This window comes from Cetorhinus maximus, chromosome 28, assembly GCF_964194155.1.
Source record: "Cetorhinus maximus chromosome 28, sCetMax3.hap1.1, whole genome shotgun sequence".
Classification (NCBI taxonomy): domain Eukaryota; kingdom Metazoa; phylum Chordata; class Chondrichthyes; order Lamniformes; family Cetorhinidae; genus Cetorhinus; species Cetorhinus maximus.
In genome coordinates this window covers 4,411,822-4,436,886 of record NC_135906.1, presented here as the reverse complement: position 1 = coordinate 4,436,886, position 25,065 = coordinate 4,411,822, and the positions used below count along the sequence as shown (strand labels likewise).

Here is a 25,065-nt window from a genome sequence, read left to right as displayed (position 1 = left end):
TTCATCTCCGGCAGGTCTCTCTTCTCCTCGAACACCCTCAGGAGCCGGACGCAGTCTGCCACCCGCTTGAACGTCACGTCAAAATAACCGCCTTTGCGGGAGTCGTGCAGGGTGAAGATCTCCGTAGCTTGGAAGCCGCACGCCTTCAACAGGATCCTCCTGGTGAAGATGCCCCGATCCATAGGTGATCCTCCTTCGCTGTGGTTCACCGTGACTCGGACGGTGATAGGTAGCCCACGGTATGGATTTGGATTGCGATTGGTTATCGGCCTTCCATCCCGACCTTGCCTTGGCAGGACCATGGTGTCGCCCCTGCAACACTTGATGTTAGCCAAAAGGCCGAGAAGCGATGAGAAAGAAAGAAAGTTGTGTTTTGAAAGATGTGCATGTTGAAAAGTAAAGAAAGCAGATGTTTGTAAGAAAACTATTTTTAGCATTGAAAATCCCCTGGAAAGGGGTGGTGCACCATTCCCAGAGATACTGCAATACCGGGTCGATGCGTGGAGTGGACGGAGCAAGCCCCTATTCCATCTCCCTGCTCCAAAAATCAATTTAATATATGGTCCCCAGATAAGGGACGTATCAGATATTAAACTGATAAGAACAGATGGTTACTTCATGATGGACAGTTCAAACTCTTTCGAGTTATCAACAGTCACAGATTGCAACTCTTTTGAGTACAATCACAGTTCTTGGTTTCCAGGAGTGGGACATGAACCCACAACCCTCTGATTCAAAGGCGAGGGTGCTATGAACTGAGCCACAGCTGACACCAGATTTTTTTTTTTTTGTAAAAATATACTTTATTCATAAAAAATCTTCAATCACATTCAAAACCATTTCAAAAACAACATTACAAGGGTACAATACAGCTTAAACTTTTACAAAATGTATCACCAGGTGCATCAGTACAAACAATATTACAATCATTTACAGCCTTTCATTTTGATCTGTACAGCCCGAGGGGCTCTAAACAGTTCCCAGTCTCTCGGTGCGCTGTGGTAGAAAGGTCTTAGACAGCGACCCTTCCCCATTGCGCCTTTGCGGCAGCTGCCCCAAGCTTTAGTGCGTCCCTCAGCACGTAGTCCTGGACTTTGGATTGTGCCAGTCCGCAACAATCGGTCGGGGACAACTCTTTGTGCTGGAAGACCAACAAGTTTCGGGCAGACCAAAGCGCGTCTTTCACCGAGTTGATGATCCTCCAGCTGCAGTCGATGTTTGTCTCGGTGTGTGTCCCTGGGAACAGCCCGTAGAGCACAGAGTCCTGTGTCACAGAACTGCTCGGGATGAACCTCGACAGCAACCACTGCATCTCTCTCCAGACTTTCTTTGCAAAGGCACAATCCACAAGGAGGTGAACAACGGTCTCTTCCCCACCACAGCCACCTCGAGGGCAACGTGCAGAGGGGGTGAGACTCCTGGCGTGTAGGAAGGATCTGACGGGGAGGGCCTTTCTCACCACCAGCCAAGCTACGTCTTGGTGCTTGTTGGAAAGTTCTGGCGATGAGGCATTCTGCCAAATGACTTTGACAGTCTGCTCGGGGAACCATCCCACAGGGTCCACCCTCTCCTTTTCCCTCAGGGCCTCTAGGACGTTACGTGCTGACCACTGCCTGATGGACTTGTGGTCAAAGGTGTTTTTCTGCATAAATTTTTCCACCAGGGACAGGTGGTAGGGCACGGTCCAACTACTTGGAGCGTTCCGCGGCAGCGTGGCCAGACCCATCCTTCGCAACACCGGGGACAGGTAGAACCTCAGCACGTAGTGACACTTGGTGTTTGCGTACTGAGGGTGTACGCACCGCTTGATGCAGCCACACACAAAGGTGGCCATCAGTATGAGGGCGATGTTGGGCACGTTTTTTCCCCCTTTATCTAGAGGCTTGTACATCGCGTCCCTGCAGACACGATCCATTTTCGACCTCCAGATAAAGCGGAAGATGGCTCGAGTGATCGCCGTCGCGCAGGAGTGTGGAATGGGCCAGACCTGCGCCACATACAGCAACAGCGAGAGTACCTCACACCTGATGACCAGGTTCTTACCCGCAATGGAGAGGGAGCGTCGCTCCCACATGCCCAGTTTCCTTTTCACCATAGCCACTCGCTCCTTCCAGTTTCTAACGCATGCCCCGGTCCCTCCGAACCATATCCCCAGCACCTTCAGGCCGTCAGCCCTGACAGTGAAGGGGACAAAGGATCGGTCAGCCCAGTTCCCAAAGAACATGGCCTCGCTCTTCCCACGATTTACCTTGGCTCCCGAGGCCAGTTCGAACTGGTCGCAGACGTGCATCAGTCTGCGCACCGACAGCGGATCCGAGCAGAAGACGGCGACGTCGTCCATGTACAGGGAGGCTTTTACCTGAGTGCCTCCACTGCCTGGGATCGTCACTCCTCTTATGCCCGGATCCTTCCTGATGGACTCGGCAAAGGGTTCTATGCAGCACACGAAAAGGACAGGCGAGAGAGGACAGCCCTGCCTGACTCCAGATTTAATCGGAAAGCTATCTGTTTCCCACCCATTGATTGAGACTGCGCTACTGATGTTAGTGTAGAGCAGTTGGATCCAATTTCGAATTCCCTCCCCAAAGCCCATTTTGGAGAGCACATCCCCCATGTAGGTGTGCGATATTCTGTCAAAGGCCTTCTCCTGATCCAAGCTGATGAGGCAGGTATCCACACCCCTGTCCTGTACATAGGCAATCGTATCCCTGAGCAGCGCCAGGCTGTCAGAGATCTTCCTGCCTGGCACAGAGCAGGTCTGGTCAGGGTGAATCACCAATTCCAGAGCGGATTTGACCCGGTTGGCGATGACCTTGGACAGAATCTTATAGTCCACATTCAACAGTGAAATGGGTCGCCAATTTCTAATTTCCTCCCTTTCCCCCTTGTGCTTGTAGATGAGGGTGATGATGCCTTTCCTCATGGATTCTGACATGCTGCCGGCCAGGAGCATACTCTCGTACACTTCTAGCAGGTCTGGGCCGATCAAGTCCCACAGAGCCGAATACAACTCCGCCGGCAGGCCGTCGCTTCCGGGGGTTTTACTCTTCTCGAAGGACTCGAGGGCCTTAGTCAGTTCGTCAGGAGTTAGCGGTTTGTCTAGGCTCTCCCGCGTACTGTGGTCTAAGACCTCCGTGATAGAGGACAGGAAGGACTGGGAGGCCGTGCTGTCCGTGGGCTTCACGTCATACAGTCCGGCATAAAAGGATTTGCTGATCCTCAGAATGTCGGACCGTGATGACTTTACTGAGCCGTCTTCTTCCTTCAGGCTGCTGATCACAGAGCGCTCTCTGTGTACCTTTTGGAAGAAGAAACGTGAGCACGTCTCATCCTGATCCACGGAGCGGACCCTGGAACGGAAGATGATCTTGGAGGCCTCCGAGGCAAAGTGCGAGGCTTGCTGGCCCTTCACCTCTTGGAGCTCCTCCTTGACATCGACCCCCAACGACTGCAGCCGGAGCAGATTCTGCATCTTTTTCTGGAGTCGGGACATTTCCCTCTGTTCCTTTCTAGCTTTCTGGGTGCCTTTGAGGATGAAGAACCTCTTGATGCTTCCCTTGATCACTTCCCACCAGTGTGTCAGGGACTCAAAGAGGGGTTTCACGGTTCTCCAACCTTTGTAATCCCTCTTGAGCTCCTCAATGTTCTCTGGGGTCAGCAGTTGCACATTTAGCTTCCATGCCCCCCTGCCCACCCTCAGGTCTTCCTCCAAGTGGCAGTCCACCAGTAGGAGGCAGTGGTCAGAGAAGAACACCGGCTTGACCTCGGTGGATCTGACTGTGAATGCACGGGACACAAACAGGAAGTCTATCCTGGAACGAATGGACCCGTCTGGCCGCGACCAGGTGTATCTACGCTGCGCTCCGTCTGCAGGGTTGCTGAAGACGTCGTGCAGCTTGGCATCCTTAACTGTTTCCATCAGGGATCTGGACGTAGCGTCCAATCTGCTTCCGGCCCTGCCGGATCGTCCAGCCGCATCGATGATGCAGTTGAAGTCCCCGCCCAGAATGACCGGCCTGGAGGTCGCCAGCAGCAGTGGGAGCTGCTGAAAAACCTCCAGCCGCTCAGCCCCTTGTGCCGGGCCGTACACGTTAATTAACCGGAGTGGAGCGTTCTTGTACATTACGTCTGCTACGAGGAGGCGCCCGCCCACCACCTCCTTAACCTCGGAGACGGTGTAGTTGCCTCCCCGCAGCAGAATACCCAGGCCGGAGGAACGAGAGTCGTTTCCGCCCGACCAGATCGATGGCCCTTGGGACCACCATCGTGACCATTGCCTGTAGGAGCTGAGGTGCGGTATCGCACACTCCTGCAGAAACAACAGGTCAGCTTTGACCTTGGCTAGGTAGTCCAAGGTCGCAACACATCGCGTAGTAGATTTAATGCTACGCACATTTATGGATACGATCTTTAAACCCATTTTCAAGCATTTATTCTCCTACCAAACCCACTGTCTCTGAGAGTCCCAGACCTTTAGTCTGCTCCTTCATACCCGTAGTGAGCTCAAATTCCTTCACTTTGGATGGGCTGAGGTAGATCTCCTTGGCCGTGTTCTGCTCCAGTGGCATCTGGAGGTTCTCGTAGAGAGTGGGTTTTGAGATGACCTTTGCTGGAGAAGCTTCTCCAAAACTCACCCCCTCTGGGGTGTTGCTGTTCCCGGCTTCCTGGAGCTGGGGTGCGATGGTTGCCTCACTGCTCCCAGATTCCAGGGGCTGTGGTGCACTGGCCTCCTCAGGTTGCAGGCAAAGTTGGGGTGCGCTGGTCTCCTCGTTGTCTCCAATTCCCTGGAGCTCGGGTGTCTCGTCCTCCAACGCCCTGGAGCTTTGCTGCCTCTTCTGTCGGTGCCGCCCTGGCACTTCATCATCCGAAGAGCTGCTGCCCTTGTCATCCGTGTCGGATGGGAGACGCCTCTTGCCGCTTCTCTGGGAAACGCCTTTGCTTCTTCTTCGCTCCCTCTTACTTTTCTTGTTCTTGTTCGTCACCGTCCGCCACTCCCCCTGCTGCTTTTCCACTGCTGCCTCCTCCTCCATTGATTCGCTGTCCTGAGGACTGGGAGGTTCAGGGGGTAGTGCTGTTGGTTGGCTCTCTGTTGCCTCAATCTCTTTCTCCACCTTGTCTCTCTCTGTGTCCTCCTTTGTTCCATTGAGCTCCCTGGGGGCCTTGGTGGTTGGAGTGACACGAAACCTTTCTTCTGCTTCCCCCTGGTCGGCTTTGGCTGCCTGTGCGTAAGTACGGCAGCGTTTGGGGCAGGTCCTGTAGAGGTGACTTGCCTCGCCACACAGGTTGCAGCACTTGGCCTGTTTGCAGTCTTTTGTCTGGTGCCCTTCCTGTTTGCAGATCTTGCAGAGGGAGGCGCTGCACTTGGCCGCCACATGGCCAGCCTTGCCGCATGAGCGACAATGCTTGGGTTGCCCAGCGTAGACCAGGTAGCCCCGGTTTCCCCCGATAGCGAAAATGGAGGGAGGGTGGAAAATGGCTCCCTTACCATCGGTCTTTAGCGTGACCTTAAACAGGCGTTTGCCTGTCCAGATCCCCAAGTCGTCTCGAATCTCGGTGCCGCTCCCCACCTTATCGAAGTACCTGGTGAGGAAGGTGACCACGTCGGCGACAGGGACGAAGGGGTTGTACACGTGCACCATCACCTCACGTTCCCGTTGCAACGGCAGAGAAAAGTGCGGCTCCGCCGTCAGGATCTTCATCTCCGGCAGGTCTCTCTTCTCCTCGAACACCCTCAGGAGCCGGACGCAGTCTGCCACCCGCTTGAACGTCACGTCAAAATAACCGCCTTTGCGGGAGTCGTGCAGGGTGAAGATCTCCGTAGCTTGGAAGGCGCACGCCTTCAACAGGATCCTCCTGGTGAAGAAGCCCCGATCCATAGGAGATCCTCCTTCGCTGTGGTTCACCGTGACTCGGACGGTGATAGGTAGCCCACGGTATGGATTTGGATTGCGATTGGTTATTGGCCTTCCATCCCGACCTTGCCTTGGCAGGACCATGGTGTCGCCCCTGCAACACTTGATGTTAGCCAAAAGGCCGAGAAGCGATGAGAAAGAAAGAAAGTTGTGTTTTGAAAGATGTGCATGTTGAAAAGTAAAGAAAGCAGATGTTTGTAAGAAAACTATTTTTAGCATTGAAAATCCCCTGGAAAGGGGTGGTGCACCATTCCCAGAGATACTGCAATACCGGGTCGATGCGTGGAGTGGACGGAGCAAGCCCCTATTCCATCTCCCTGCTCCAAAAATCAATTTAATATATGGTCCCCAGATAAGGGACGTATCAGATATTAAACTGATAAGAACAGATTTTTTTTTTTTTTTTGTAAAAATATACTTTATTCATAAAAAATCTTCAATCACATTCAAAGCCATTTCAAAAACAACATTACAAGGGTACAATCCAGGTTAAACTTTTACAAAATGTATCACCAGGTGCATCAGTACAAACAATATTACAATCATTTACAGCCTTTCATTTTGATCTGTATAGCCCGAGGGGCTCTAAACAGTTCCCAGTCTCTCGGTGCGCTGTGGTAGAAAGGTCTTAGACAGCGACCCTTCCCCATTGCGCCTTTGCGGCAGCTGCCCCAAGCTTTAGTGCGTCCCTCAGCACGTAGTCCTGGACTTTGGATTGTGCCAGTCCGCAACAATCGGTCGGGGACAACTCTTTGTGCTGGAAGACCAACAAGTTTCGGGCAGACCAAAGCGCGTCTTTCACCGAGTTGATGATCCTCCAGCTGCAGTTGATGTTTGTCTCGGTGTGTGTCCCTGGGAACAGCCCGTAGAGCACAGAGTCCTGTGTCACAGAACTGCTCGGGATGAACCTCGACAGCAACCACTGCATCTCTCTCCAGACTTTCTTTGCAAAGGCACAATCCACAAGGAGGTGAACAACGGTCTCTTCCCCACCACAGCCACCTCGAGGGCAACGTGCAGAGGGGGTGAGACTCCTGGCGTGTAGGAAGGATCTGACGGGGAGGGCCTTTCTCACCACCAGCCAAGCTACGTCTTGGTGCTTGTTGGAAAGTTCTGGCGATGAGGCATTCTGCCAAATGACTTTGACAGTCTGCTCGGGGAACCATCCCACAGGGTCCACCCTCTCCTTTTCCCTCAGGGCCTCTAGGACGTTACGTGCTGACCACTGCCTGATGGACTTGTGGTCAAAGGTGTTTTTCTGCATAAATTTTTCCACCAGGGACAGGTGGTACGGCACGGTCCAACTACTTGGAGCGTTCCGCGGCAGCGTGGCCAGAACCATCCTTCGCAACACCGGGGACAGGTAGAACCTCAGCACGTAGTGACACTTGGTGTTTGCGTACTGAGGGTCTACGCACCGCTTGATGCAGCCACACACAAAGGTGGCCATCAGTATGTGGGCGATGTTGGGCACGTTTTTTCCCCCTTTATCTAGAGGCTTGTACATCGCGTCCCTGCAGACACGATCCATTTTCGACCTCCAGATAAAGCGGAAGATGGCTCGAGTGATCGCCATCGCGCAGGAGTGTGGAATGGGCCAGACCTGCGCCACGTACAGCAACAGCGAGAGTACCTCACACCTGATGACCAGGTTCTTACCCGCAATGGAGAGGGAGCGTCGCTCCCACATGCCCAGTTTCCTTTTCACCATAGCCACTCGCTCCTTCCAGTTTCTAACGCATGCCCCGGTCCCTCCGAACCATATCCCCAGCACCTTCAGGCCGTCAGCCCTGACAGTGAAGGGGACAAAGGATCGGTCAGCCCAGTTCCCAAAGAACATGGCCTCGCTCTTCCCACGATTTACCTTGGCTCCCGAGGCCAGTTCGAACTGGTCGCAGACGTGCATCAGTCTGCGCACCGACAGCGGATCCGAGCAGAAGACGGCGACGTCGTCCATGTACAGGGAGGCTTTTACCTGAGTGCCTCCACTGCCTGGGATCGTCACTCCTCTTATGCCCGGATCCTTCCTGATGGACTCGGCAAAGGGTTCTATGCAGCACACAAAAAGGACAGGCGAGAGAGGACAGCCCTGCCTGACTCCAGATTTAATCGGAAAGCTATCTGTTTCCCACCCATTGATTGAGACTGCGCTACTGATGTTAGTGTAGAGCAGTTGGATCCAATTTCGAATTCCCTCCCCAAAGCCCATTTTGGAGAGCACATCCCCCATGTAGGTGTGCGATATTCTGTCAAAGGCCTTCTCCTGATCCAAGCTGATGAGGCAGGTATCCACACCCCTGTCCTGTACATAGGCAATCGTATCCCTGAGCAGCGCCAGGCTGTCAGAGATCTTCCTGCCTGGCACAGAGCAGGTCTGGTCAGGGTGAATCACCAATTCCAGAGCGGATTTGACCCGGTTGGCGATGACCTTGGACAGAATCTTATAGTCCACATTCAACAGTGAAATGGGTCGCCAATTTCTAATTTCCTCCCTTTCCCCCTTGTGCTTGTAAATGAGGGTGATGATGCCTTTCCTCATGGATTCTGACATGCTGCCGGCCAGGAGCATACTCTCGTACACTTCTAGCAGGTCTGGGCCGATCAAGTCCCACAGAGCCGAATACAACTCCGCCGGCAGGCCGTCGCTTCCGGGGGTTTTACTCTTCTCGAAGGACTCGAGGGCCTTAGTCAGTTCGTCAGGAGTTAGCGGTTTGTCTAGGCTCTCCCGCGTACTGTGGTCTAAGACCTCCGTGATAGAGGACAGGAAGGACTGGGAGGCCGTGCTGTCCGTGGGCTTCACGTCATACAGTCCGGCATAAAAGGATTTGCTGATCCTCAGAATGTCGGACCGTGATGACTTTACTGAGCCGTCTTCTTCCTTCAGGCTGCTGATCACAGAGCGCTCTCTGTGTACCTTTTGGAAGAAGAAACGTGAGCACGTCTCATCCTGCTCCACGGAGCGGACTCTGGAACGGAAGATGATCTTGGAGGCCTCCGAGGCAAAGTGCGAGGCTTGCTGGCCCTTCACCTCTTGGAGCTCCTCCTTGACATCCACCCCCATCGACTGCAGCCGGAGCAGATTCTGCATCTTTTCCTGGAGTCGGGACATTTCCCTCTGTTCCTTTCTAGCTTTCTGGGTGCCTTTGCGGATGAAAAACCTCTTGATGCTTCCCTTGATCACTTCCCACCAGTGTGTCAGGGACTCAAAGAGGGGTTTCACGGTTCTCCAACCTTTGTAATCCCTCTTGAGCTCCTCAATGTTCTCTGGGGTCAGCAGTTGCACATTTAGCTTCCATGCCCCCCTGCCCACCTTCAGGTCCTGCTCCAAGTGGCAGTCCGCCAGTAGGAGGCAGTGGTCAGAGAAGAACACCGGCTTGACCTCGGTGGATCTGACTGTGAATGCACGGGACACAAACAGGAAGTCTATCCTGGAACGAATGGACCCGTCTGGCCGCGACCAGGTGTATCTACGCTGCGCTCCGTCTGCAGGGTTGCTGAAGACGTCGTGCAGCTTGGCATCCTTAACTGTTTCCATCAGGGATCTGGACGTAGCGTCCAATCTGCTTCCGGCCCTGCCGGATCGTCCAGCCGCATCGATGATGCAGTTGAAGTCCCCGCCCAGAATGACCGGCCTGGAGGTCGCCAGCAGCAGTGGGAGCTGCTGAAAAACCTCCAGCCGCTCAGCCCCTTGTGCCGGGCCATACACGTTAATTAACCGGAGTGGAGCGTTCTTGTACATTACGTCTGCTACCAGGAGTCGCCCGCCCACCACCTCCTTGACCTCGGAGACGGTGAAGTTGCCTCCCCGCAGCAGAATACCCAGGCCGGAGGAACGAGAGTCGTTTCCGCCCGACCAGATCGATTGCCCGTGGGACCACCATCGTGACCATTGCCTGTAGGAGCTGAGGTGCGGTATCGCACACTCCTGCAGAAACAACAGGTCAGCTTTGACCTTGGCTAGGTAGTCCAAGTTCGCAACACATCGCGTAGTAGATTTAATGCTACGCACATTTATGGATACAATCTTTAAACCCATTTTCAAGCATTTATTCTCCTACCAAACCCACTGTCTCTGAGAGTCCCAGACCTTTAGTCTGCTCCTTCATACCCGTAGTGAGCTCAAATTCCTTCACTTTGGATGGGCTGAGGTAGATCTCCTTGGCTGTGTTCTGCTCCAGTGGCATCTGGAGGTTCACGTAGAGAGCGGGTTTTGAGATGACCTTTGCTGGAGAAGCTTCTCCAAAACTCACCCCCTCTGGGGTGTTGCTGTTCCCGGCTTCCTGGAGCTGGGGTGCGATGATTGCCTCACTGCTCCCAGATTCCAGGGGCTGTGGTGCACTGGCCTCCTCAGGTTGCAGGCAAAGTTGGGGTGCGCTGGTCTCCTTGTTGTCTCCAATTTTCTGGAGCTCGGGTGTCTCGTCCTCCAACGCCCTGGAGCTTTGCCGCCTCTTCTGTCGGTGCCGCTCTGGCACTTCATCATCCGAAGAGCTGCTGCCCTTGTCATCCGTGTCGGATGGGAGACGCCTCTTGCCGCTTCTCTGGGAAACGCCTTTGCTTCTTCTTCGCTCCCTCTTACTTTTCTTCTTCTTCACCGTCCGCCACTCCCCCTGCTGCTTTTCCACTGCTGCCTCCTCCTCCATTGATTCGCTGTCCTGAGGACTGGGAGGTTCAGGGGGTAGTGCTGCTGATTGGCTCTATGTTGCCTCAATCTCTTTCTCCACCTTGTCTCTCTCTGTGTCCCCCTTTGTCCCGTTGAGCTCCCTGGGGGCCTTGGTGGTTGGAGTGACACGGAACCTTTCTTCTGCTTCCCCCTGGTCGGCTTTGGCTGCCTGTGCGTAAGTACGGCAGCGTTTGGGGCAGGTCCTGTAGAGGTGACTTGCCTCGCCACACAGGTTGCAGCACTTGGCCTGTTTGCAGTCTTTTGTCTGGTGCCCTTCCTGTTTGCAGATCTTGCAGAGGGAGGCGCTGCAGTTGGCCGCCACATGACCAGCCTTGCCGCATGAGCGACAATGCTTGGGTTGCCCAGCGTAGACCAGGTAGCCCCGGTTTCCCCCGATAGCGAAACTGGAGGGAGGGTGGAAAATGGCTCCCTTACCATCGGTCTTTAGCGTGACCTTAAACAGGCGTTTGCCTGTCCAGATCCCCAAGTCGTCTCGAATCTCGGTGCCGCTCCCCACCTTATCGAAGTACCTGGTGAGGAAGGTGACCACGTCGGCGACAGGGACGAAGGGGTTGTACACATGCACCATCACCTCACGTTCCCGTTGCAACGGCAGAGAGAAGTGCGGCTCCGCCGTCAGGATCTTCATCTCCGGCAGGTCTCTCTTCTCCTCGAACACCCTCAGGAGCCGGACGCAGTCTGCCACCCGCTTGAACGTGACGTCAAAATAACCCCCTTTGCGGGAGTCGTGCAGGGTGAAGATCTCCGTAGCTTGGAAGCCGCACGCCTTCAACAGGATCCTCCTGGTGAAGAAGCCCCGATCCATAGGTGATCCTCCTTCGCTGTGGTTCACCGTGACTCGGACGGTGATAGGTAATCCACGGTATGGATTTGGATTGCGATTGGTTATCGGCCTTCCATCCCGACCTTGCCTTGGCAGGACCATGGTGTCGCCCCTGCAACACTACACTTGATCTTAGCCAAAAGGCCGAGAAGCAATGAGAAAGAAAGAAAGTTGTGTTTTGAAAGATGTGCATGTTGAAAAGTAAAGAAAGCAGATGTTTGTAAGAAAACTATTTTTAGCATTGAAAATCCCCTGGAAAGGGGTGGTGCACCATTCCCAGAGATACTGCAATACCAGGTCGATGCGTGGAGTGGACGGAGCAAGCCCCTATTCCATCTCCCTGCTCCAAAAATCAATTTAATATATGGTCCCCAGATAAGGGACGTATCAGATATTAAACTGATAAGAACAGATTTTTTTTTTTTTTTTTTTGTAAAAATATACTTTATTCATAAAAAATCTTCAATCACATTCAAAACCATTTCAAAAACAACATTACAAGGGTACAATCCAGCTTAAACTTTTACAAAATGTATCACCAGGTGCATCAGTACAAACAATATTACAATCATTTACAGCCTTTCATTTTGATCTGTACAGCCCGAGGGGCTCTAAACAGTTCCCAGTCTCTCGGTGCGCTGTGGTAGAAAGGTCTTAGACAGCGACCCTTCCCCATTGCGCCTTTGCGGCAGCTGCCCCAAGCTTTAGTGCGTCCCTCAGCACGTAGTCCTGGACTTTGGATTGTGCCAGTCCGCAACAATCGGTCGGGGACAACTCTTTGTGCTGGAAGACCAACAAGTTTCGGGCAGACCAAAGCGCCTCTTTCACCGAGTTGATGATCCTCCAGCTGCAGTCGATGTTTGTCTCGGCGTGTGTCCCTGGGAACAGCCCGTAGAGCACAGAGTCCTGTGTCACAGAACTGCTCGGGATGAACCTCGACAGCAACCACTGCATCTCTCTCCAGACTTTCTTTGCAAAGGCACAATCCACAAGGAGGTGAACAACGGTCTCTTCCCCACCACAGCCACCTCGAGGGCAACGTGCAGAGGGGGTGAGACTCCTGGCGTGTAGGAAGGATCTGACGGGGAGGGCCTTTCTCACCACCAGCCAAGCTACGTCTTGGTGCTTGTTGGAAAGTTCTGGCGATGAGGCATTCTGCCAAATGACTTTGACAGTCTGCTCGGGGAACCATCCCACAGGGTCCACCCTCTCCTTATCCCTCAGGGCCTCTAGGACGTTACGTGCTGACCACTGCCTGATGGACTTGTGGTCAAAGGTGTTTTTCTGCATAAATTTTTCCACCAGGGACAGGTGGTACGGCACGGTCCAACTACTTGGAGCGTTCCGCGGCAGCGTGGCCAGACCCATCCTTCGCAACACCGGGGACAGGTAGAACCTCAGCACGTAGTGACACTTGGTGTTTGCGTACTGAGGGTCTACGCACCGCTTGATGCAGCCACACACAAAGGTGGCCATCAGTATGAGGGCGATGTTGGGCACGTTTTTTCCCCCTTTATCTAGAGGCTTGTACATCGCGTCCCTGCAGACACGATCCATTTTCGACCTCCAGATAAAGCGGAAGATGGCTCGAGTGATCGCCATCGCGCAGGAGTGTGGAATGGGCCAGACCTGCGCCACGTACAGCAACAGCGAGAGTACCTCACACCTGATGACCAGGTTCTTACCCGCAATGGAGAGGGAGCGTCGCTCCCACATGCCCAGTTTCCTTTTCACCATAGCCACTCGCTCCTTCCAGTTTCTAACGCATGCCCCGGTCCCTCCGAACCATATCCCCAGCACCTTCAGGCCGTCAGCCCTGACAGTGAAGGGGACAAAGGATCGGTCAGCCCAGTTCCCAAAGAACATGGCCTCGCTCTTCCCACGATTTACCTTGGCTCCCGAGGCCAGTTCGAACTGGTCGCAGACGTGCATCAGTCTGCGCACCGACAGCGGATCCGAGCAGAAGACGGCGACGTCGTCCATGTACAGGGAGGCTTTTACCTGAGTGCCTCCACTGCCTGGGATCGTCACTCCTCTTATGCCCGGATCCTTCCTGATGGACTCGGCAAAGGGTTCTATGCAGCACACGAAAAGGACAGGCGAGAGAGGGCAGCCCTGCCTGACTCCAGATTTAATCGGAAAGCTATCTGTTTCCCACCCATTGATTGAGACTGCGCTACTGATGTTAGTGTAGAGCAGTTGGATCCAATTTCGAATTCCCTCCCCAAAGCCCATTTTGGAGAGCACATCCCCCATGTAGGTGTGCGATATTCTGTCAAAGGCCTTCTCCTGATCCAAGCTGATGAGGCAGGTGTCCACACCCGTCATGCACATGATGGGGAGGGCCTTTGTCACTATCAGCCAAGCTACATCCTAATGCTAATTTGAAAGTTTTGGTGATGAGGCATTCTTCCAAATTACTTTGACAGTCAGCTCAGGAAACCACCCGACAGCATTCACTATCTCCTTTTCCCGCAGGACCACATTACAATATGTGCAGCCCACTGCCTGATGGACTTGTGGTCAACAGGTTTTTCTGCATAAACTGTTCCACAAGGGATAGGTGATACAGCAGGTTCCAACTGAATGGAGCGTTCTCTGGTAACATAGCCATATCCATTCTTCCCAACACCGGGAAGAGGTAGAATCTCAGCACGGAGTGACACTTGGGCCTGGATTCTTGGGCCTGAGCATTGGGGCGTCTTAGGTCACTGTGCTAATGACATCATTGCTGCATCACTACCCAGCAGCCAAACTCAATGTACATTGCTCAACATGGGCTGCTGTGTTTAACCGACTTCAGTTTCAGGAAAATGTAACAGGAGCACATTTCACTCTGTGCTATTGGACAGTGGTTTAATAGTTGGAAAAGATCAGTGGTGCTCACCAGGGTTCACACCTGAAGAATTGTCAACCTTTGTGTTGCTGCACAGCACAATCAGATAAAGCATTTCTTACCTTCCGTCACTTCCTGTTCCTTCAGCTGTAGCCTAACCAGTGTATCATAACGGTTTGGCATAACTTCCTTCCCTTTGGACTCCACGCCTCAATTTATAAAGCCGAGGATCCTTATTTGTGTTTACATGAATTCTTGCTGCAACAAACGGAGCTTTGGCGAGATCATACCCAGAGTATTGTGTACCATTGTTTTGGTCTCCTCACCAAATGAAGGATATATTTTCCATAGTAGGGATGCAACAATGGTTCAGTAAAGATTGAATGGAGTGGCCAATATTTTCTGGAGTTTAGAAGAATGAGCCGTGGTCTTGGGTTCGCTAAGGCTGTGCTGAGGAAAGTGAAGGGAAGGAGAGTACAGCACAAAGGATAGGAAGGCTGGCACAGGCAAAAGAAACTGCAGCCAACAGGGTGAAGCGGGGTACAGGTGCTGTCACCCTATTTTCTAACGTGGACAACTGCCTTAGTGTGGTTGTGCCTGCAGTTGCACAGAAATCCAACAGGGGGCAGTGTCTGGCCTAGCTGCACAGGAGAAAAATTGCAAGGCCCTGAGCTGAACTTCAGCGCAAATACCCACATGTAAATGGCACATTGAAGGTGAGAAAAGCAACTCTTAATGAGGAGCAGTTTCAGAAGAAATGTAAAGCATGGTCAGGCAGCTGTAAAAACATTGTTCTGTTGACTGTTACATCTGCTCATCGTAAACAGGGGAGTTGCACCATTCTGCTATACCCTGCAAGACCAGGTTAAAGCATGTAGTGGACATCGGCATGTTTTAAAAGTTTTTGTCGCATCAGAATTGTTTAATTTAATAAGAAACTTACTGATGTGTCCCAATGAAACAATTAAGTGGTTCAGTATAATTTTTTTTCTGCCATTTTAAATCAGCTTACTCAGGGACAACTGGTCACCCAGATTACAAATTCTCATTTTATTACAATAAACCAGTTTCAGATATATCACTGAAACATTATCTGTCACCTACCATTCAAATGCATCAAGGAATACAGAGAAAATAAAGTTACTTTTTATTATTCTGCCTTGTTGCGTTGGTTCAGGGAGATTTTGCATTCATGATTTTCCAAATGAATTGGTGGCCAGAAGCCTAACCTAACCTGCACAATTTCAAGTGTTCTTCCCGTGCAATTTCCCGATTGTACCCAAAGTGAAATTATCTCAGCTCGTTTCTGTGATGTAAACTGCTGCATTGTTGAGTGAGATGGAAACAATGGAAAGAAGCATTGAAGAAATTAAAGACATTAGCAAAACAAAGAACATGTGGATAGGTCAGACATGCAAGGAAGTGAGAAGTGAGACACATTGAAAACAAAGACACCCTGCAGATCAGGTCTGACATTCAAACGGAAAATTGCAGACAACTCATGATTTGATCAGAGAGTAAATGCAAAATACTGCTGATGGATGCTGGATGCAGATAGAAATCTGAAACAAGAACAAAAAATGCTGGAAAAGCTCAGCAGGTCCAGCAGCATCTGTGGAGAGAGAAACACAGCTAACATTTCGAGTCCCTTTGACCCTTTGTTTGGAGAGTACTGTGTTCTGACAAAGAGCCTCATCCCAACAGCTACACAGCTCCCCACACCCCAATAAAAAGCCTGTTTCCAGATTGTGTGTGAAAAGCTTGTGGAGCTGGGCTGCCCACTGCTCATAGATTTAAAGAGATAGTCCATTAAAATAACCAAAAGTAATTTGACTTCCATTAGTAGACCTCTAAACTGCTGTTTTTCTGTGGGAAGAGGGTTGTGTGAGATCTAGTATCACCCCAGAGAATTGAGCAGATATTCCAGCTAACATCATAACTGGATGCAAAATATTCCATGGCACTATTCAAGAAAGAGTGGCCGAATTCTCCCTGGTCTCCTGGCCAATATTTCTCCTTCAACCAACATTACTGAAAACATTATTTGTCATGATGTCATTTCTGTATGTGGGACTTTGCTGTGAGTAAATTAACTGACACATTTCCAGCATCACAACAGATATCAGCACTTCAAAAATATTTAATTGATTGAAGTATTTTGCACCATCCAGTAGCGAGCAGGAATAGAAATGATTGCCTCTTGGTTGAGAAACACAGCAGAAACTGAACCATTAGAATGAAAAACATAAAAGTTCCCACAAGGAAAACCAATCAGATAATGTCACAGAATCACAGAATTGTTAGGGTTCAGAAGGAGACCATTTGGCCCATCATATTTACACCAGCTCTCCGAATGAGCATTATGACTTAGCACCATTCTCCTCCCTTTTCCCCTTACCCTTGCACATTGTTTCTATTCAAATAATCATCTAGTGATAATCCTCTTGAATGCCTCGATTGAACCTGCCTCCACCACACTTCCAGGCAGTGCATTCCATACTCGAACCACTCGCTGTGTGAAAAAGATTTTTCTCACATCACGTTTGCTTCTTTTGTAAATCACTTTAAACCTGTGCTCTCTCGGTCTCGATCCTTTTCAGAGCGGGAACAGATTCTTCCTATCTACTCTATCCAGCCCCCTCATGATTTTGAACACCTCTATCAAATCTCCTCTTAGCCTTCTCTTCTCCAAGGAGAACAGTCCCAACGTTTCCAATCTATCTTCGTAACTGAAGTTTCTTACCCCGGAGACATATTTGTAAACCTCTTCTGCACTCTCTCCAATGTGTTCACATCCGTTCTATAGTGTGGTGCCCAGAGCTGGACACAATACTCCAGCTGAGGGCTAAATAGCATCTTATGTGAGCTCAGCATAACCTCTCCACTCTTGTACTCTATGCTCCTCTTAATAAAGCCCAGGATACTGCATGCTTTACTAACTGCTCGCACCACTGTCCTGCCACCTTCAATGACCTATGCACATAAACACCCCGATCCCTCTGCTCCGCCACGTCCTTAAGAATTGTACCCCTTATTTTATATTGTCTCTCCATGTTCTTTGTACCAAAGTGCATCCCCTCACACTTCTCCGCATTGAGCTTCATCTGCCACCTATCTGCCCACTCTACCAACTTGTCTATGTTCTTTTGAAGTTCTATACTGTCCTCCTCACAGTTTACAATGCTCTGTAATAGATCAGTGCTCTGTACTCTTTTTGTAGTGGCTGCTAAAGGAGAAACATTTGACTCTTTATATCTGAGTAAATTCCAAGTAGAACCTGAAATGCTGCAGTTTTGTCCACTCCCAACCTAGCCTGTACCTGCTGGCACAAATCTTGTATTCAGCTCCTGCTGATCTGAGGTACAGATAAAGGCCTGGAGTGAGAGCAGCCACTGCTGGGAAAATCCTTTGAGCTGGAGCTGGTCAAGCTGCTGTGCACATCCTGTTAAAGAAACATCACCAAAATGCAAAGACCTTTCACAGGAACAAGGATGGTTTGAGGCTTTTCCATACACAGTACACATGAAGGCTACAAAAGGTGTAGTCAGCTAGTCCTTAACATGCAGGTCTAATAATGACACTGGAACCAATTTTTAATGAGTGAGGTAGTTCCAGAATGGAAAGTCTTTAAACTCTACAAGGTTCAGCTGCAGGACCGCAGTGATGCTCGTTATTACTTTATTATTTCAAGTGAAAATTTCAAATCAATAGAACTGATCTTTTTGTGCTCAGTCCCAACCATCACCTTCTCCATAAAACACGACCACATCCCACCTCAGCCGCTCTAGAAGAAATACTTCCATATAAATAGTTGCATTTGTGGGTTGACGTGTATTAGATCCCCTGCTTTTTGAGGTATATCTAATAATTTGGATGTAAATGTAGGGGGAATGATCAAGAAGTTTGAAGATTAGTAGAAGCAGAAACACTCATTTAAAAGCGTGTCTGGATATGCACCTTAAAATGCCGGAACCTGCAGGGTTACAGACTAAATGCTGGAAAGTGGGATTAGGCTGGGTGGCTCGTTTTTCAGCCCGAGCAGACACAATGGGCCAAGTGGCCGCTTTGTGCCATAAACTTTCTATGATTCTATTCTGTGTGGAGATGATAATATCCAGCTGCAGATCACTGCTGGCTGGATGACAGGAAACATTGAAAGTGTTTGCTTGGGTTAGACATGCCGTGTCTTTCAATGTACAGTAATCCCTCTGCACTAATTGCTCTCTGGGCTGAAAGCTCTTACTTTACCACTGACAGTGAAAAAGGAGGATGGAAAGGGAAAGTGTTGGGTACCGGTTTATACTCTTGGCTGTCTTTTACTATTAAATCATTCCAAGATATCAGGGCCTATTATAACTCCACCGTTTAATTGCCACCTGTCAATCTAAGACCACGAGTTTTTATACTGACAAAGAGCTTCTCAAAATGCTTTGTTCACTCCCACAATCCTATATTTTGGAGAGGTTCGATCATATTCTTTGCAATGTTTACGTATCGAATAATATAGCAACCTATGAGTATGAAAATGGGCTTATGGAAAAATTTATCTGGAATCTACTGGATTGGCTTTCATCTAGGGTGAAACTAAAAATCAATTCCAACAGCAGTTTAAGAGCTGTTTACTGTAAGGGTGAAACCCTTTTGCATTACTATCAAGTATTGGTACTTGGGATTGAACACATTCACGTCATTAGTTAATGTAAATTGCAAAATATGAAATCATTCATATGTCAAGAGAACCTGAAACTTTTCTAGGAGATCCCCTCCTGCCTCAGTTGGTAATGGTTTGATTGTTTGATCAGTGCTCAGCTAGCCTGAAACCAGTATTAGTGCAGCAGGAAGGATGCTGCAGAGAAACAGAGCAGAAATATACAGCCAACATACCTGTCAGTTTTCAGCACCAGTTTAAAGTTACTGCATTAGAAGTGCTCCAATGAATTAAGAAAGTCACAACAGTATTGTTTTCAGAGATGAATTCAAATAACTCTTGCGTTAATTCAGTGTTGCCTGTTATTTTGGACCCTCCCAATCCCGATATCTTCGTGCTGTAATTGCTCCTGTTAAAATATTACTGCACTGCTGTTAACCCAGCATCTTCCCAGCTGTGTTTCTCTCGCAGCCGGTCATGTGACAGTCCGGACACTACAGCACCTGCATTGTGGTTTGAACCATCGTGCAATTTCCTTTAATGATCCTTTTCTTGAAAGTTTTGGAGGGGATGCAAGAAAAATCAAAGTCTGGAATCCAACTCCAGACAATTTCAGCAACATCAAAATTCCAGTTACTCAACCCCCAGACAGACACAAAAGCAAGCTGTGCTTAATTGTCTGTCTTTTTACGCAATTAATGTCTTAATTAATTAATTGCTTAATGACTTCAAGTGCTTTTGAAAACATTAATTGTTAATTGTAGCTGAGTCAGTATGTAATAGCAGGCTCCATAAAAGGTGCAAGTTATGAATTCACATTGCCAGCTCTGAGCTTCCATACAAAAGGTGCACATGCTGGGAACTGAAACTTGTGGGTCAGTTGACATCAAGGTATCTCTGTCTATTACACCCTATAGGACCTATAGGTACGTGTATCAACAATTCTCCCCCATAGACACTATTTGGTCATTTAAGCTTCATGCCGACAGTGTGAATCTGCAAGTTGATTTGCTGCCTGCATCTTCTAAAATGCTCATCTCTGTCCCGGAAAGAAAACCTCCCCGCCAAATTAAAATCGGTGTGAAAGTGCAAAGCTTCAGTCAACATTCTGGTAGTTCTCATTTCACCTCTGGACACGATGAGCAAAATCCAGATCTCTCATGTGATAATTGTACAAAAAAAGTCTGCGAAGTAAAACTTGGAGCTGCCACCTTCAGGCAAGTCCCTTCCTCCCAAAGGATATAATAAAGTCTGTAAATTGTTGAATTAACAATAAAAACAGTTAAGCTTTAATCTGATTCCACTCTTCCCAGACATTACTTTCAGCAGGTTCACCCACTCAACCAGCTCATTCCCCTTTGCATTTGAAGCTCTCCATCTGCAAGAGGTGCTGTGATTGGAAGAAGGAGCGGAGCTTGTAAAAGCAGATTCACAGAATCTGCCTGGAATTTGTTCCAGGGTCATTATTAGACGTAATCACACAAATTGAAAAAAAGAGTGTTCTTCAAATGCAAGGATTCTGAGTCATTGATAATAATCAAAATGTTTATCAGTATCAGTCACTAATGGCCAGCGACTTCAGACTGGAGAACAAGGGAAATTGCACGCGTGCTATACTTTTGAGTATTACCATCATCCTCTAATGATATTGGTTTATTTAACACACAAAAATTATCAGGGCTGATGCTGACCAAATGGATTATGCAGCAGGTATGTGCCTATGGCCAAGTGTTGCTTAAGCAGCGAGGGTAATATCATGGACTTGGATGCCTCTGGATGAACTTTAGCATATTCAGCGCCATCCAAACAGCAAAATTAGCACTGAGCAGAGGATCAGTCAAGTGTAGCTTACTTTGCAAAGTAAAGCAAAAGTAGTAATCCTGGCAGTAGCAAGCTTGTGAAGTGTGCACAAGAGGTGCACAATACGTATGCTGAGGTGAAACCCCAGGGCAGAAAGTCGCTGGAAATGCTAGAAATCACACAGCAGAAACTGGCCACTAAACATTCTGCCAAGAGTCACTGCTTAGAAGGCCCATGTTACAGCTCCATATCTTACTGTTAAAGAAAAGGGAAAACCAAACCAGAGTAGTGCTCTTTAAAAATTTGGGCTTTTTTTGAGTTTCCAAGGTCATATTCCAGTGTTTGTTTTTAAACTTAATCCTGTATTACACGAACAAACTGCATTAAACACTGGGAAGTTAAAATGATGTTAAAATTGGTGGTGGCACAGCACCCATTTCACCTCCATCTCCACTTCCAATATTCCATCTGACCAGTATCAGCATCTGCCCACCACATCACTTGTGTCCTAATTACCAGAGCTCAGGACTCGCCCTAGCCCATGTTTCCTTTCTTTAAAACAAAAATGAACTCATCACTGCCCTGCCAAATGCAAGTGTTGTAAATGTGATGCACCCATTCAGAACACTTAACATCTAGGTCATGCACTTGTTCAGACTTTACACAGCTCCAGGATTTTAGGGCAAATTGATGCCTGCCTGATCTACTCTAAGGAAGCATTTCACTAAATGAACATTGCCATATGAAGCTTCAGATGACAACTGTAGTTGATGCTGCAACAAATTGTACAGACAGACAATCTTGATTGTCCCAGTTCACAATAGCATTGCCTGCAAGCCTTGCTGAGTAACACACCATCCTGCTTTGGAGTCATCATGGAATGTAACAATGCAAAGGGAGGCCATTTGACCCTCGAGTCTGTGTGAACCCCTTGAGTCACGCGAGGGGACTGCTCTCTCCCCATTCTTCTGTACATTCCACCCCTTCTAGCCCTGCTCACAAAAGGGTGCGCTTCCTGAGGAATTTGAAGGAGGATGGCAAATCCATTTGCTCTGAAAAATTTTCATTCATTCTCAAGCTCACTCAGGAAAAAAAAAGGTACATCCTGCAACTGAGAAATTGCTGCATTCAGCTAAGGCTGCAGATTCAAGAATAACATTTCTGCCACCAGGGGTGTAAAGTTGTCACCTTTGTAGAGCAGCTGGGGAAAAGAGAGCACGTTGCCAGATTGTATGCTGAGGCCGTTTACGAAGGCTTCCTGGGAAAAGAAAGAGCCAGGCTATGGAAAACACACCCACAACGCCAAGAAATTTAGTGCTGAGCACAGCATAAGAAAGTGAGACTTAGTGCCAGTTAGCATGGTATGAGTGGGAGGTCTGACTGAGATCAATACTCTGGATATGGAAAGAGCTCTGCAGAGCAGGCCAAAGTCTCAAGAGGGAGGAAGGTGATGTATGAACTGCTTTCTCAAGCACTCAGTCACAGTATAAGGTCAAAGAGACTGCACACAGTTAATATTGAAATAAGGCAAACACATAGCACCTCGACAGGGGCTTGTGAAGGGAACACCATCAGATCATACACAGCTGGGATGATAGACAGGGAAAGCCTAGGATATGGACAGAGTATCTAATATCATTGGTTACAGCACTGGAGGACATTCTACCCATCAGATCAGTGCTGGATCTCTGAAGGAGCACGTTGTCCTATCGAGCTTAAGCTACACTTGTCCACAAACATTCATTCCCTCAACCATCAACACACAGTAGCAACGTGTACCATCTACAAGATGCATTGCAGGAATTCGCCAAGGCTCCTTCGACAGCACCTTCCAAACCCACGACTACTACCATCTTGAAGGACAAGGGCAGCAGATACATGAGAAAACCACCACGTAGAAGTTCCCTTCCAAACCACTCACTATCCTGGCTTGGAAATATATTGCTATTCCTTCACCATAGCTGGGTCAAAATCCTGGAACTCCCTTCCTAACAGCACTATGGGTACACCTTCACCACATGGACTGCAGTGGTTCAAGAAGGTAGCTCACCACCACCACCACCTCCTCCTCCTCCTTCAGGGATGGGCAATAAATGCTGGCCCAGCCAGCGAAGCCCACATCCCATAAATGAATTTTTTTAAAAATGACCTTGTCAATGGAATATCCTGCCCATCCAATGGTATAAAAATTGTTGCAAAAAAATAAATAAATAAAAATAAAAGTGCTTAACCAAGCAGCCTGGGTCAACTACTAGAAGGAAAGATCAGGGGGTTGACAACTCGCTGTTAATTTCTTGTAACACGTTTGCAACTACCGGCATTATTGCTAATGGGTGTAGGGAATTCTGTGACACCAGTCAGGAGTGTGATGAAATGCTCTCCACTTGGCTGGACGAGTGCAGCTCCAACAACACAAGAAGCTCAACACCTTCTACAACAAGGTAAACTGCGTTCTACCGAGCACTTCAAATGAAGCAGCTCAGGCCTTTTTTTGGCATGATGAATTTGTACTGCATGCGGTAGGTTTCAAATATCCCCATATTCACAAACTAAAGATACTGCAGAGCCTCTACAGGTTAGTGTAGGCAGCAAAAGTGGCCCCTTTAAAATCCCAAAGAATCTGTAAATGACCAATCCTGTTGTAGAGGCACACACACAATTTGTCACTGGCACACCTCAGGTAACATTTGGAGCACTCATCTGGAGGTCAGAGCCATGGCAGAGGAGCTAAACTTAGGTCAACCACAAGCCATCCATTGAAATGATTTTGTTTTGAAGATGAGATCAAGAGAAATTTGGAAGGAACACATCATAATTTCCAGCATCCTTCACATTGACCGAAACCTCATGTGTTGTCACGCACAATGTATATTCTGGGTGTAAAAGTCCTTTGGAGGTGCTTTTCTATTTGAGAATGAAACACAACATTGATGGCATTAGTTACGTAGCCTGGACCATAAGTAAGCCAGTGACCTCGTGAGACTGAATGGCCACATCTTGCTACCACTTTGCTGAGGTGACAAATGTGACCAGTTTCCCTGCTCTCCTGTCCCACAGACTCAGGCATTACAGAGATGTCCCAGAGGCCCCCCCATTTCAGAGTCTGTGCTATAAACGTACTTTGGTCAACACCTTCAAACTGGACAGGTGATAAGCTGCTGGTCTTCATGCAGTAGGTGGCAGAGATGACATATACCCCCTATGTTGAGGTATACAATTCTAATGCACATCTCACCAAGGCCCTTGTGATTTTGTTACCTGTACATTGCATTCTATGCAGGGTAGGGCACGGTGTTGGGACATGTTCACGTCCTATGCTGCCCCTTCTCTTTTGTTGCCCCTCCTTCACCATAAAAAAGGCTTTACAACGATTTGCAATGGCTCTTCTGAAGAAACCATTCATGCACCAAGAGCTGGATGTTTGTTTACAAAGTCTGGAAATTGATTTTTGACACCCTTAAGGGCCATGATTGTAGGTGCCCTGCCAGTGTTGACAGCCAAAATACTAATGGTTTGGAAATCAAGTTGAGCATCTCTGGAAACTGTACCCAAATTGTTTTCACTTCCTAATAAGAGTAGAATATTGGCACCAATTCATTTTAGCTCAATGCAATAGACTGCATTCTTTTAAACAATCCAGAAATCAGATGATGTAATAAAGACATGTACCTTTTTATTATTTAATACCCTCCAGACTTCCCCCAGCTTCTTACTCCCCAACACGTGTCCACCGTACTATCAGAAATCCCCCAAAAGCAAAAGATGTTGAGAGGGGTGCTTTGTTTGCCTATTCAAGTTGATGTTCAGAAAATATAGGGAGATCAATTACACGACAAGGACAGATGAACACTCATTGCTGTCAGTGACAGTCTGCTGAGGGAAAGGGGTCCCACATTTGCTTAAATGAACACAAGAACCACTAAAATCAAATCAAGATTTTACAGAGAAAATACTTGCATACTCTGATGAAACTTACTACCACAGAGTAGTAGAACAGATTGCAAACATTTAAGGGGAGCCTGAGGGGAACAGAGAAATACAGGCAGGTGGAAACAGTTCAGAGTGGGAGGGAACTCCTGAGGAGTTTAAAATCAGTGAACAGTTTTGCCAAAGGGCCTCCATTTTAGTGTTGACTCTTTACAATAAGTGACAGCACTTAAACAATTCAGCAGTTTGGGGCATCCTTTTATGGGGAGAGCCTGCACAAAAACACAAGCTGTTGATGTTTACACAACTTCTCACCAATGTCCAGAGCATCAGGAAAATATAAATACTCTCTGGAAATGATCAGCAGCTTCTTGAATCAGGGAACTAATTAAATGCTAAATTAATGAGGATTAATGTGATGAATTCTTGCACCAATGC

General features: G+C 48.7%; 2 non-coding genes and 1 pseudogene across 2 annotated transcripts; all 3 read right to left on the bottom strand.

Moving 5' to 3' along the window:
* Positions 1-455: 455 nt before the first annotated feature.
* On the bottom strand, positions 456-639 carry LOC144669122 (U2 spliceosomal RNA). Its single transcript, XR_013573602.1, has one exon. It is a non-coding gene; the product is annotated as a U2 spliceosomal RNA (small nuclear RNA).
* A 5,510-nt stretch (positions 640-6,149) lies between these two features.
* On the bottom strand, positions 6,150-6,328 carry LOC144669080 (U2 spliceosomal RNA; annotated as a pseudogene).
* A 5,348-nt stretch (positions 6,329-11,676) lies between these two features.
* Positions 11,677-11,858, bottom strand: LOC144669134 (U2 spliceosomal RNA). The gene has a single exon (XR_013573608.1). It is a non-coding gene; the product is annotated as a U2 spliceosomal RNA (small nuclear RNA).
* Positions 11,859-25,065: the final 13,207 nt, after the last annotated feature.